General features: G+C 36.0%; 1 protein-coding gene across 1 annotated transcript in view; it reads right to left on the reverse strand.

Annotated features, from left to right (window-relative positions):
* Window positions 1–7,711, reverse strand: part of LOC127445891 (receptor-type tyrosine-protein phosphatase F-like) — a 346,333-nt gene extending 338,622 nt beyond the window's left edge. Inside the window, exon 1 of the mRNA XM_051706359.1 lies at window positions 7,423–7,711. The gene's annotated coding sequence lies outside the window, so the exon portion shown is untranslated. The remainder of the gene's footprint in view (window positions 1–7,422) is intronic.
* Between the last annotated feature and the right edge of the window lie 4,180 nt (window positions 7,712–11,891).

Raw genomic sequence — 11,891 nt, forward strand, 5'->3', positions numbered from 1 at the left:
GTAACATTGTGCTTCACATGGATTATCTAATGATGTATCATTATCTATGCATCCGATTACCTTGTGTGTGGGCTCATTTGAAAGATAATTGTCTCCTCTAAGTAATGGTATCTGATGTCTAAGTAATGTTTTACGTTCTGTTTATTTTTCATGAAGTTATATGCGAAAACACAGCATATAAGCAACACCTGTTCACATGAAACATAATTAATAAATAAAACAAATAGGCTGGTTGTATTCTAATCTTTGAGAGCTTTCCAACAACATATGACACATGGCTATTTGATGAGTTTGATGTTTTAACTAATTGCAATAATATGTACCAGTGCATTTAAAAAATAAATTGGAACACGTCTGATTTGTCTGCCAATTTCAAAGCACTTGTTCAGATCCCTGTTTAGTGTTGGTCAGGACTGTAGTTGTTCATATTTTGACCATAGTTTTTTCTTGCAGCTTAAAGGGTTAAAGAAATGTTACTATTGTTTGACTGAATTACAGTTAGGCTATATTTACGCAGACACTTTTATCCAAAGTGACTTACAGTCCATCCAAAGTATTCATTTAATCAGTATGTGTGTACCCTGGCAATCGAACCCATGATTTTGGCATTGCTAGCACCATGCTCTACCAGTTGAGCAACAGTAACACTACAGAAACTGAATGATAAATGTTAAAACTCAGCTTTTTTTCAAACATACTTGAGAATATATTGTATTGAAGCATATTAAATGCGCTGCTTATATGTTTAAATTCACAGAAAAGGGTGAGAAAGAGACAATTTCATGCCCAAAAGCTTCACCCAATGCAAAGATTGATCTGTAAAATCCATTAATAACTAAAGAGATCGTATACAGTATGACGCACAAAAGAATAACGTGTTAAGACCGGAGAGCTACTATTAAACACCTTTTATAAAACGGATAGTTCCAGTCCTGGATGCTGATTGGTCAACAGACGTGCTTTATTTATTATAAAGCACAGCTCTGACCTCTTCACGGAACTTCTATTTGTATCACTCCACAACACCCATAGCTGACAGTAACGTTCTCTTTACTGTTTATTGCCAGGGACTATATTTTCGGGTGGAAGGATGGCATTTAATGATTTTACTTACAAAATATAACACTTTATGAACGTTATGTGTCTTTAATAATTGTATTATGTAAGGCTCTCGAGACTGTGCTATATTGCGAATATAGTCACAGCTGAAGCGGTTGTGGGCACTCCGTTTTGCATCATGCCTAACAACGCCCTTCAGTCGTGACTATATTGACAATATAGCACAGCCTCTTGTTCCTTATTGCTTAACCCTCATGTGGTGTTCTGGTCATTTTTGACCCGTTTTGATTTTGTTTCTTTAATAATAATGTTATCCTTCATCTGATTGGGCCAAGGCTTGGTTACTTTTTCTACATTTGCCATCTGAACACACATAAAAAATTTTAATGTTTAGATGAGTTTAGGCCGCAAGACAAAAAAAAGTAACAGTCGTGGTATTCCGGGTCATTTTTGACCCACCATAGGAAAAGAATGGGAAAGGCTAAAACACAGAGCAATTCTTTTTTTTTATGTGTTAAATAAAATACATAAATCAGCCACAATGCAGAACACACAAAGAAATGAAGGGGTGACACTATATATAGTACTATGACACTATAGCACATCCACAATGCAGAACATTTGCGTTCGCACATACACACAAACACACACACACATGCACACACACAAATTAATATATTACAAGCAGGCATGAATTAGTGGATCTATGCAGCCCTTTACTGGTCATTTGATGTGGCAGATGGCAGCAATCTGACCACAAAGCACATGCACACTCCAACTGTTACTTCACTTCACTGATTAATTTTGATGCTTGCAAAAGAAATGCCAATGTTGCCATTGCAAAATGTTTATTCTAAGTCTTCTGTTTGTTCACAAAATGATTTATCACAGTCTATTCCTGTTAATTTGTGTTTATTGATGTTTGTTTTCTTGATATTTTTCTTTATTTATTTTGAGTTATTGAATTATGATGTTTGATGATTGAAATAAATAACAGGTAAGAAAAATACTCTATGTATTTTCTTTGTAACACCATAGTCAGGTTTGACAATAATTATAATGTGGCATAATTGCAAACTTCAGTACAATACTTCAAACAAATAAATACTAAACTTTCACACAAAAAAATTGTCTTCAATAATGTCTAAATATAGCCAACAGGCATAACTTGTGATAATGTCTAGAAATCCTCTTTTCTACAACCAGGCACCAAAGAGTGGATCTCTGTAGTCATTTAGTGGTTAAACTTGATATGACATGTGATTTTCCTTTTTTTCCCCCATCAGAGGGCAGTAATCTGCCCCCAATGCATGACACATTTGATATTTTCTTCATGTATGAACTTGAAGAATTTATTAAGTGAAGGTAACATAAAATGTTTTGTTTTATATGAATTTCCCAGTTAAAAAGGATAAAAGGGACAGGGTCTAGAAAATCCATCATTGTTGGGTTGAATGCTTTGATAACAAATCACAGAGCTTTTATGAAACATTTCTCCTAAAAAGGTACCCTTCAGGTCTGGTTTTAGGTATTCCAGTAACAAAAAGATGAAACAAACAAACTGATAAGAGTGAACTGTTTTTTTTAATTATTTTTTTTATCATAAGCCCTTGCATGTGGAGCTTCAGTAATGTCATTTGTATGACTTGACCTAGCTGTGAAAACAGAAATTGCACTGTACTACTGTCAGTGCACGAATTGCATGTGTCAGAGTTTAAAACAATAAAAAGATAAGAGCAGTGGTGGTAAATATTGTGGAGAAGAGCATCCGAGGGAACCTCGAACAATTCAAAAGTTGTCAAAGTTGGCTGAAGGAAACAATCTATTCCACTGAAACTTCTAAGATGTGAACAGACAATATTAGAGTCTAGTTTACTCTCCCTCTGCTTGTTTTGTACAAGTTTGTGACTATTGTCCCTAGATGTAAGTTTTCCTGATAGACACTGGCCCTTGATCTATGCTGAGATGAAACAAAGGGGCTGCCTTCCAGACTATGGGTGAACAACAAACAAAAGCAAGGGTAAATTGAAAACCTTGATTGCTTGCACTGTTATAGTGCATTGGCGGGAGTGAAATGTGAGCACCACAACTGGCCATTCTGCACACAATTCGATGATGGGCCACAGCAATTATTTCATCTCGTGCCATTTACTGAACAAGCTTATAACAGATTCCTAACATGAAACGCTATACGATTTCCAAGAAATACAGAGATATAGATCAGTAAGCCGCTGACCGTTGTGCTCATGTTTTCAATTTCCCCACATACTGACTTTCCACGCCTTATTCGTCACACACCTTCATTACCAGAGAGATAGATGCTCAACGCATACAGTAGCTGCACTTGCTGCTTTTGCCCATTACTTTAAGGTGGTTTACTTGCTGTATCACCCTGTCATGGTGTGGAGAAACTGTGGTTTGTCAAAAATAAAGGCGGGAGGAAAACTACCCCTTTCCACATATGTTTACACTCCCACTCATTACTGAAATTAGACATCATTTATAAACATAGAGTGCCTAAACGAGCATGGGCAGAGCTGCTAGCAGAGAGTGAGAGAGGATCGGGAGGGTGGAAGAGTAGCTCTCCAACAGCTAATTAGCCGAAGCTATGTTTGCTCTCTGTTTACGGTGGAGGCCTCCGCATCACCAGCCAGAGTTGGAAAACATCAGCATAAGCCATAGGTTCCTATAGGGAGAGATAATGTCCAAATACCTACCGAATGACATGTAGAGGGTACAGTGATACACCAATCCGATACCTGGATTGGTATCGGCTCTGATACTGAAACTTTTAGACGGATCGGGTATCAGTCCGATGAGCCCGATCCAAATCCGATACTGTGTGTTAGTCATCTTCATTACTGTCAAGCTCCAAAAATGACAAAAAATAACCATTAAAACACAATTAAAGTAGTTCATATGACTCGTGCATTTTATTCAAAGCCACTTGAAGACGTGCGATAGCTCTGTGAATCACAAAAGGCTGTGTTTAATAAGTAAATATATAGTATGCGCAGCGCCAGCGCGTTAGTGAATGGTGCTGCTCTGTTGACACAAACTCACGCACAGGCTGGTGATGCACTCGTGGATATTTTTAGCCTTCACAGCGGTGCGCAATATTTGAGCACTCCTCAAGAACAGCATCTCAGACGTAGATGCTCAATAGTTCGGTTCACTTATAATATGCATTTAGAACGGCACCAGAGGTGCATTTTATCAGAATTTAAATAAGAAGCGAATTAAACTACTGTGAAATTGCCTACAAATAGACACACTTGCAGGACTTCCTGGAGAGTTTAGAATGTCAAAATAAAAGCGTGAGGGTTTAAAAAGTGCATGATTTAAATATATTAATGTTGTATTTGAAATTAAGTCAATAATAATAATAATAATAACAATTTAGTATTATTATAATTTATTACTGATGTCTTACAACTAAATTGAACAAAAAAGAGATCTGAATCCTTTAAAGTCCAGATACAAGCATTTAAAAAAAGAAGAGAAAAAAAAGGCAAAAATAAAACACTGGTTTCTTTTCCACTGAAGACATGAAGACTGGAACTACTTTTAATTTTGCTGCTACATTATCCAGCATACTAGTTAATAATAAAGTGTTTCTTAATAACCTATAATATGTAGTTAGATGTTTGTGTTTCTTTACATATTAAAGAGTACACCCAATTAGTTCCACACAATAATGTAAAAATATTCTAAACTGATTATGCAAAAAAACAACACTGGTATCAGCTTGGGATCGGTATCGGCCGATACTGAGATTTCCGTGGCATCAGTGCATCCCTAATAAATTTGTCTTAAAATCTGGTTTGATCTTCATCTAAGTTACAATAATGAGCAAACACAATCTGTTTTAACTAATAACACACAAATTATTGTATTATTGTTGTACATATTGAATACATCATTCAAACATTCACAGTGTATATTGGACAAAGTATGTGAAACCCTAGACTAATGACATCAACCAAAGCTAATTAGAGTCAGGAGTTGGCAAACCTGGCATCCAATTAATGAAACGAGATTGGAGGTGTGGGTTAGAGCTACTTTTACTTATAAAAAGCACTCAAACATTTTAGGTTTGCTATTCACAAGAAGCATCTGCTAACATGGACCATGCCTCGCAAAAAAGAGATCTCAGAAGACATACGATTAAGAATTGTTGCTTTGCATAAAGCTGGAAAGGGTTACAAAGTTATCTCGAGAGCTTAGGATATTCATCTGTCCACAGAAATTGTCTATAAATGGAGAAGATTTAGTACTATGGGTACTCTCCCTAGAAGTGGCCGTCCAGCCAAGATGACCCAAAGGGCACACCGCAGAATGCTTAATGAGGTAAAAAAAAAAGAACCTTAGAGTGACAGCTAAAGACTTGAAGGAATCATTGGAACTGGAACATTTGTCAAAGACTACCTTGACACTCCACAACGCTACAGGGAAATGTTTTGTGGACTGATGAAACTATGGTTGAATTGTTTGGGATGAACAAGCAGCACTATGTAAGGCGTAAAAAGGGCACCGCATACCAACATGAAAATATCATCCCAACGGTGAAGTACATTGGAGGGAGCATCATGATTTGGACATAAAGACTTGAAATATTATAACTGTTTGTGTGTTGTTAGCTAAAGCACATTATGTTTGTCTATACTTGTGACTTTGATGAAGATGAGATCACATTTTATTACCAATTAATGCAGAAAACCAGCTTTTTCCAAAGGGTTCACATACTTTTTCTTGCCACTGCACTTGATTATTCTAACGATTTTTCTAATGTGTATGTCAGAATTATTAAACATATTTTCATGACATAAGTATGTACATGAAATGTACATATTGAAATGGTTTCACTTCATAAGTGAATTTTACATAAATTGAATGGCTGCAGTCAGGGGCGTAGATTCCGGGGGAGATTGATACCATGATCAATGGAAACATGTAAATTCTTCACGCTCAATGTACAAGCCAAATCTACACCTTTGGCTGCAGTAAGTGCCTCACTGTAACATTTTGTTTTTTGACAGATTTTTGCTTTTTTCTTTTAAAGATAAGGAAAAGTTGAAATACATTTTTTGTGGTAATCAACATTATGCCACAAATGCTGTCGACTGAGCTTAACTTGTATTGAACCCGGAATATTCCTTTAAACAATTAAATGGATGCAGCTGGATGTAAGCTGTGAATAAGTGTATTGCTAACATGAACGTCGATCCTTACCAAAACCGGTCACATTTTTTTGTGTATAATTTTGATGCGGTAACATCACCTATGTAGCCTACTTCGAGTCGACACGTTTGTTTTATTGACTGGGATTTTGCCCCAGTCACCTACTGGACCTACTAAGTAGTGGGAATTGGGCATTCCAAATTGGAAGAAAAGGGGATTAAATATAATAATAATAATAATAATAATTTTGCACTTTTCCCCCAGTGATCAGTCCACTGAAACTAAACCTACACGAACAGAATGTACAGGTCTGGAAAATCGCTCTTATGTTAACATAAAAACATCATCATTTGAGAACCAAAATTAAGATTAGACGCGCTCGCTCTTTTTCTCTGTTATATCTGAAGTACCTGCCCATGACTCAGTGCTGCCTTCTGGTTACCTCCAGTTTCTTTCATCCATCTACTCATCCAAACTGACAGCTTATCACATAATCATTAAGCCATGGTAACATTTTACAAGGCAATGTCCATGTTACACATATTACACTTTGAGATCATCAGTAATACTGTAATAGCACTGCAAATGGCGATGTGTAATTGTAAGCAGTTTTAATAATTACACATTAATTAGCATCTCCTACAAAGAGTTTTATTACCAGTTACCCCTTAACGATATACTGATGTAAACCCGGTGAACCTTTTTAATATAAATACTACAAGCAAATCTTCAAGCTAAAGATCTTGCAAGTATCATCAGGTTATGAGTTCATACATCAACCTTATTTATGAAGAACAAGAATAGCAGTGAGCAATAAGACTGCTGATCTTAAATCATATATTAATATTATATGATGATTGAAAATTAATCGCATGTGTCACCTATGAACAAGCGTGAATATTGGGTTGAACATTGGGGGGGTGCAACGTGAAGCATTTACATGTTTCCATTGATCATGGTATAAATATTGGGGGTTGTACTTGCTTGTTTTGATTATTGGGGGGGGGGGGGGGGGGGGTTACCTCTCCCCCATCCCCCCTGGAAACTACGCCCCTGCCTATGAACAAATAAAGAATAATTAGGATGCAACTGACAACTGACAGCTCGCGCAGAATTTGAGCTCCTCACATAAAATAAAAATAAAAATTAAGGTTATATAAAAATTATAAAAACTCAACTTACTCTTGAGTGCCTCTTTGGATTGTGTCGTCTTTATATTTTCTCTTTTCGTCAGCATCAGCTGAGACTCTTTCCTCCACAGAAGTGAAACAGTATTAAATCCTCCTGAGTTTTCCTCTGACAGAAATAGGAGTCAAATCCAGATTTTTCTCCTCCACAATCACCTTACCTGTGTGCCCAATGGACAACTCAGGTGTAATATATCCCGTAAGAACGTGTCTGGTCCGTTTTCATGGAACGGCAGATGTGTTTTCGGGACCGGTTTGGTAATGGGTCTCTCTCCTCCGCGGCAGGTTTCGCGCTCAAGTCAGTTGCGCGCGCGCGCGTTCACACACGTGCGCGCGCTTCATCTCAACACCGGACACCGGAAGCGTCATGTAACGTGTGCGGTACGTTTTTCATGTTACTGTATGATTTCTAGGGGTGACAAACTGTGTCATTAAGATAAGATTATGCGGCTTTTCTGTAACACAGTTAGTCATAAAATGTACATTCAAATATGAATAGGTGAGGCTGGGGCTAGTTGTCACAAGGGCTAATCTCACTATAAAGTTTTGGATCAACAGTCCAATTACACAAATGTTTGTTTTATTTCTTTAGCAGGCATTTTTTTAAGACTATTTTAACATTGGGGAAGTTGTCACGTGTATCACTGTAACAAAATATCTGTAATTTTAATGGTAAAATAAAGTAAAAATGCTACAGTAAAAAAACGTTAATTGGTTAATTGGTTTATCAATCTAAAAATATACGGTATAAAATGGTAATATATTTAACAAGACAGTACATATAATTTACATAAAATATTTAAAAAAAAATTATATGTAAAAAGTATGATTTTGACATTTAATTAACGGTAACAATTAATATTATGTTTAACAAGAGAATACATGTACTTTTTATGGTAAACTATTATTCAGGCTTCCCCAGAATTTGTTTATATCATTTATGTACATTGGTGTGTTCTGTACTATATTTTATGTAGTTTAGTTCATGTTTATAGCCTTATTTTAGCGTCACATGTGTTACCTTGATGATGTTTTGTGTTTGTGTCTCTACATGTGTATTAATTATTGCTCCTGGAAGGGTTGAACTAAGAAATCATATGGCCTAGTTTCTACGGTAATTAATAATACATTTACAAGAAGACTTTTATATTTCCAGAAGGTTAGTATATCAATTTTATATCATTAAATAATTTAAACGGTAGTGAACCGTAAAATATACAGACATTAAAAATTACATCCCATAAAGCTTGAAACATGGTCAACGTATTTTTACAGTAAATTTCTGGCAACCACAGCTGCCGGTATTCTATCATTAATTTAACGTATTAATGTTAATACAATTGTTAATTCATTTGTGTTATCCAAAACAATTTTTATATTTTTGTGTTACCTATGACATCTATGCTGTTTCATATTTGTTTTACTGTTTGAATTGCACTGACAAGCCATTACTATATCCTGTAATAGACTACGTAATAACACGTTTCCATTTTGACACGTTGTCACAAAACGGTTATTTAAAGAACTGAATATTTTTTCCTGGGCATTAATGGTGGAAATGTCCAATAGCTTTTTGTATTCAAGACTGTAAGGTAAGCTATGTGTTTATATGGAAATTGCCTATCAAAAAAAAAAAAATCTACCCTGAGAAATATTCACTGGAGAAAAGTTTAAAAACTAGCCCTAGTCTCCCATATATAAACATACACTGTATGAATCAAAGTGTCATGGCATTTCTAACTTTTTTGAATATACTATACATCAGAACTGACTAATGATTATATAATGTAATAATGTTTGTTAATGTTATTGCTGAAAATTATTATGTGTTTCTTGCTATCGAAAACAAAAATCACTGGTACAGGTTCTCCCAAAAATGAAAATTCTCTCATTTACTCACCCTCATTCCGTCACAGATGTGTATGACTTTCTTTCTTCTACTGAACACAAATGAAGAATTTTAGAAGAATATTTGAGCTCTGTAGGTCCATACAATGCAAGTGAATGGTGGTCAGAAATTTGAAGCTCCATAAAGCACAAAAAAGCAGCATAAAAGTAATCCATACAACTTCGGTGGTTTAATCCATGTCTTCAGAAGAGATATGATAGGTGTGGCTGAGAAACAGATCAATATTTTTTATTATCAAATCTCCACTTTGACCAGCCCTGCTATGCGCATTCATGAGAGTACAGAGTTCTTCTCCTTCATTTTTTTTATAATAATAACAATAATAATTGGGGCCTGGGTAGCTCAGCAAGTATTGACGCTGACTACCACCCCTGGAGTCGTGAGTTCGAATCCAGGGCATGCTGAGTGACTCCAGCCAGGTCTCCTAAGCAACCAAATTGGCCCGGTTGCTAGGGAGGGTAGAGTCACATGGGGTAACCTCCTCGTGGTCGCGATTAGTGGTTCTCGCTATTGGGGCGCGTGGTAAATTGTGCATGGTTCGCGGAGAGTAGCATGAGCATCCACATGCTGTGAGTCTCCGCGGTGTCATGCACAACGAGCCACGTGATAAGATGCATGGATTGACTGTCTCAGAAGCGGAGGCAACTGAGACTTGTCCTCCACCACCCAGATTGAGGTGAGTAACCACACCACCACGAGGACCTACTAAGTAGTGGGAATTGGGCATTCCAAATTGGAAGAAAAGGGGATTAAATATAATAATAATAATAATAATAATAATAATAATAATAATTAAGGTCTTAAAAGTTCTGCTAAATATTCAGGTGCCAACCCATGTAATGCCTTACTGTACCTAACTGTACCTGCAACATCTAGTGCATAAAAAGATGGCATCACACAAGGGCTAGAATCTACATGTGTGGCACTAGAAAGGTTTACTTTGATTTTAAACAATATCAAGATGTATATATAATTAATAAAATCTTAAAATCAACCCTAAAATGAATTGGTGGCAATGCAAAGAAGCTAAAACCAGAGTAATATGTTTAAAAGACCTAGTTCGTGTTAAAAGTCTAGCTGCAGCATTTTGCACTGATTGTAGCCGTGCTGAAGTGCGTTGATTTAAAGTTGAAAACAGGGCATTATAATAATCTAGGTGAGACTAAATAAAAGCATGAATAAGCTTCTCTGTATCCTTGAAACTCAAGACATGTCTCACCTTGGAAATGTTCCTTAAATGATAAAAACAAGACTGAACTAACTTCCTGGCATGATATTCAAAATTGAAATTAGTATCAAAATAGACTCCCAAATTTCTCACCACCTGCTGAATATTTGGGACCTCCTGATTAAATATTGACTCAATCTGCCTTTTTTTTAGAATCATGGCCGATTATAACAACCTAACCCTATATCGCATATCGAATGGAGAATTTATAGTAAAAAATCACTTAAATATTGATCTGTTTCTCACCCATGTCTATCATATAGTTTCTGAAGCTATAGATTTAACCACTGGAGTCATATCGATTACTTTTATGCTGTCTTTATGTGCTTTTTGCAGCTTCAAAGTTCTGGCCACCATTCACTTGCATTGTATGGACCTACAGAGCAGAAATATTCCTCTCAAAATCTTTGTTTGTGTTCAGCAGAAAAAGAAAGTCATACACATCTGGGATGGCATTAGAGTAAGTAAATGATGAGAACATTTTCATTTTTGGGTGAACTATCCCTTTAAGTACAATACATTTACCTTCAACCCTGTTGTTTACTTACTGGCACTTGTGCTAAAACTGTTAGTACTGTAATTCTTGGAAACAGAGGCAGAATATTACAGACACAGGACATATTCTGACCTTGTGCAGGGTGTCAAAAGCTTTATTGATTCCACAACAAAACTTGCATGGAATCCAAACCAGATTATTCTATTCAATCAATTTACAATCAAGTTAAAATGTAAAGTCCCACCGTAATCCTATTTACAATAATTTAATTAAATATAAATATCTTAAGTTACTTTACAATCACATAATCAATTTAATGCACATTGATGTATCTGAGCACACACACTTATAGAATTTTCTCACATACAGTTGAAGTCAGAAGTTTACTTACACTTAGGTTGAAGTCATTAAAACTCATTTTTTAACCACTCCACAGATTTCATATTTGTAAACTATAGTTTTGACAAGTCGTTTAGGACATCTACTTTGTGTATGACATGAGTAATTTTTCCAACAATTGTTTACAGACAGATTGTTTCACTTTTAATTGACTATATTACAATTCCAGTGGGTCAGAATTTTACATACACAAAGTTAACTGTGCCTTTAAGCAGCTTGGAAAATTCAAGAAAATGATGTCAAGCCTTTAGGCAATTAGCCAAATAGCTTCTGATAGGAGGTCTACTGAATTGGAGGTGTACCTGTGGATGTATTTTAAGGCCTACCTTCAAACTCAGTGCCTCTTTGCTTGAAATCATGGGGAAATCAAAAGAAATCAGCCAAGATCTCAGAAAACTAATTGTGGACCTCCACAAGTCTTGTTCATCCTTG

This window comes from Myxocyprinus asiaticus, chromosome 9, assembly GCF_019703515.2.
Source record: "Myxocyprinus asiaticus isolate MX2 ecotype Aquarium Trade chromosome 9, UBuf_Myxa_2, whole genome shotgun sequence".
NCBI classification, from domain to species: domain Eukaryota; kingdom Metazoa; phylum Chordata; class Actinopteri; order Cypriniformes; family Catostomidae; genus Myxocyprinus; species Myxocyprinus asiaticus.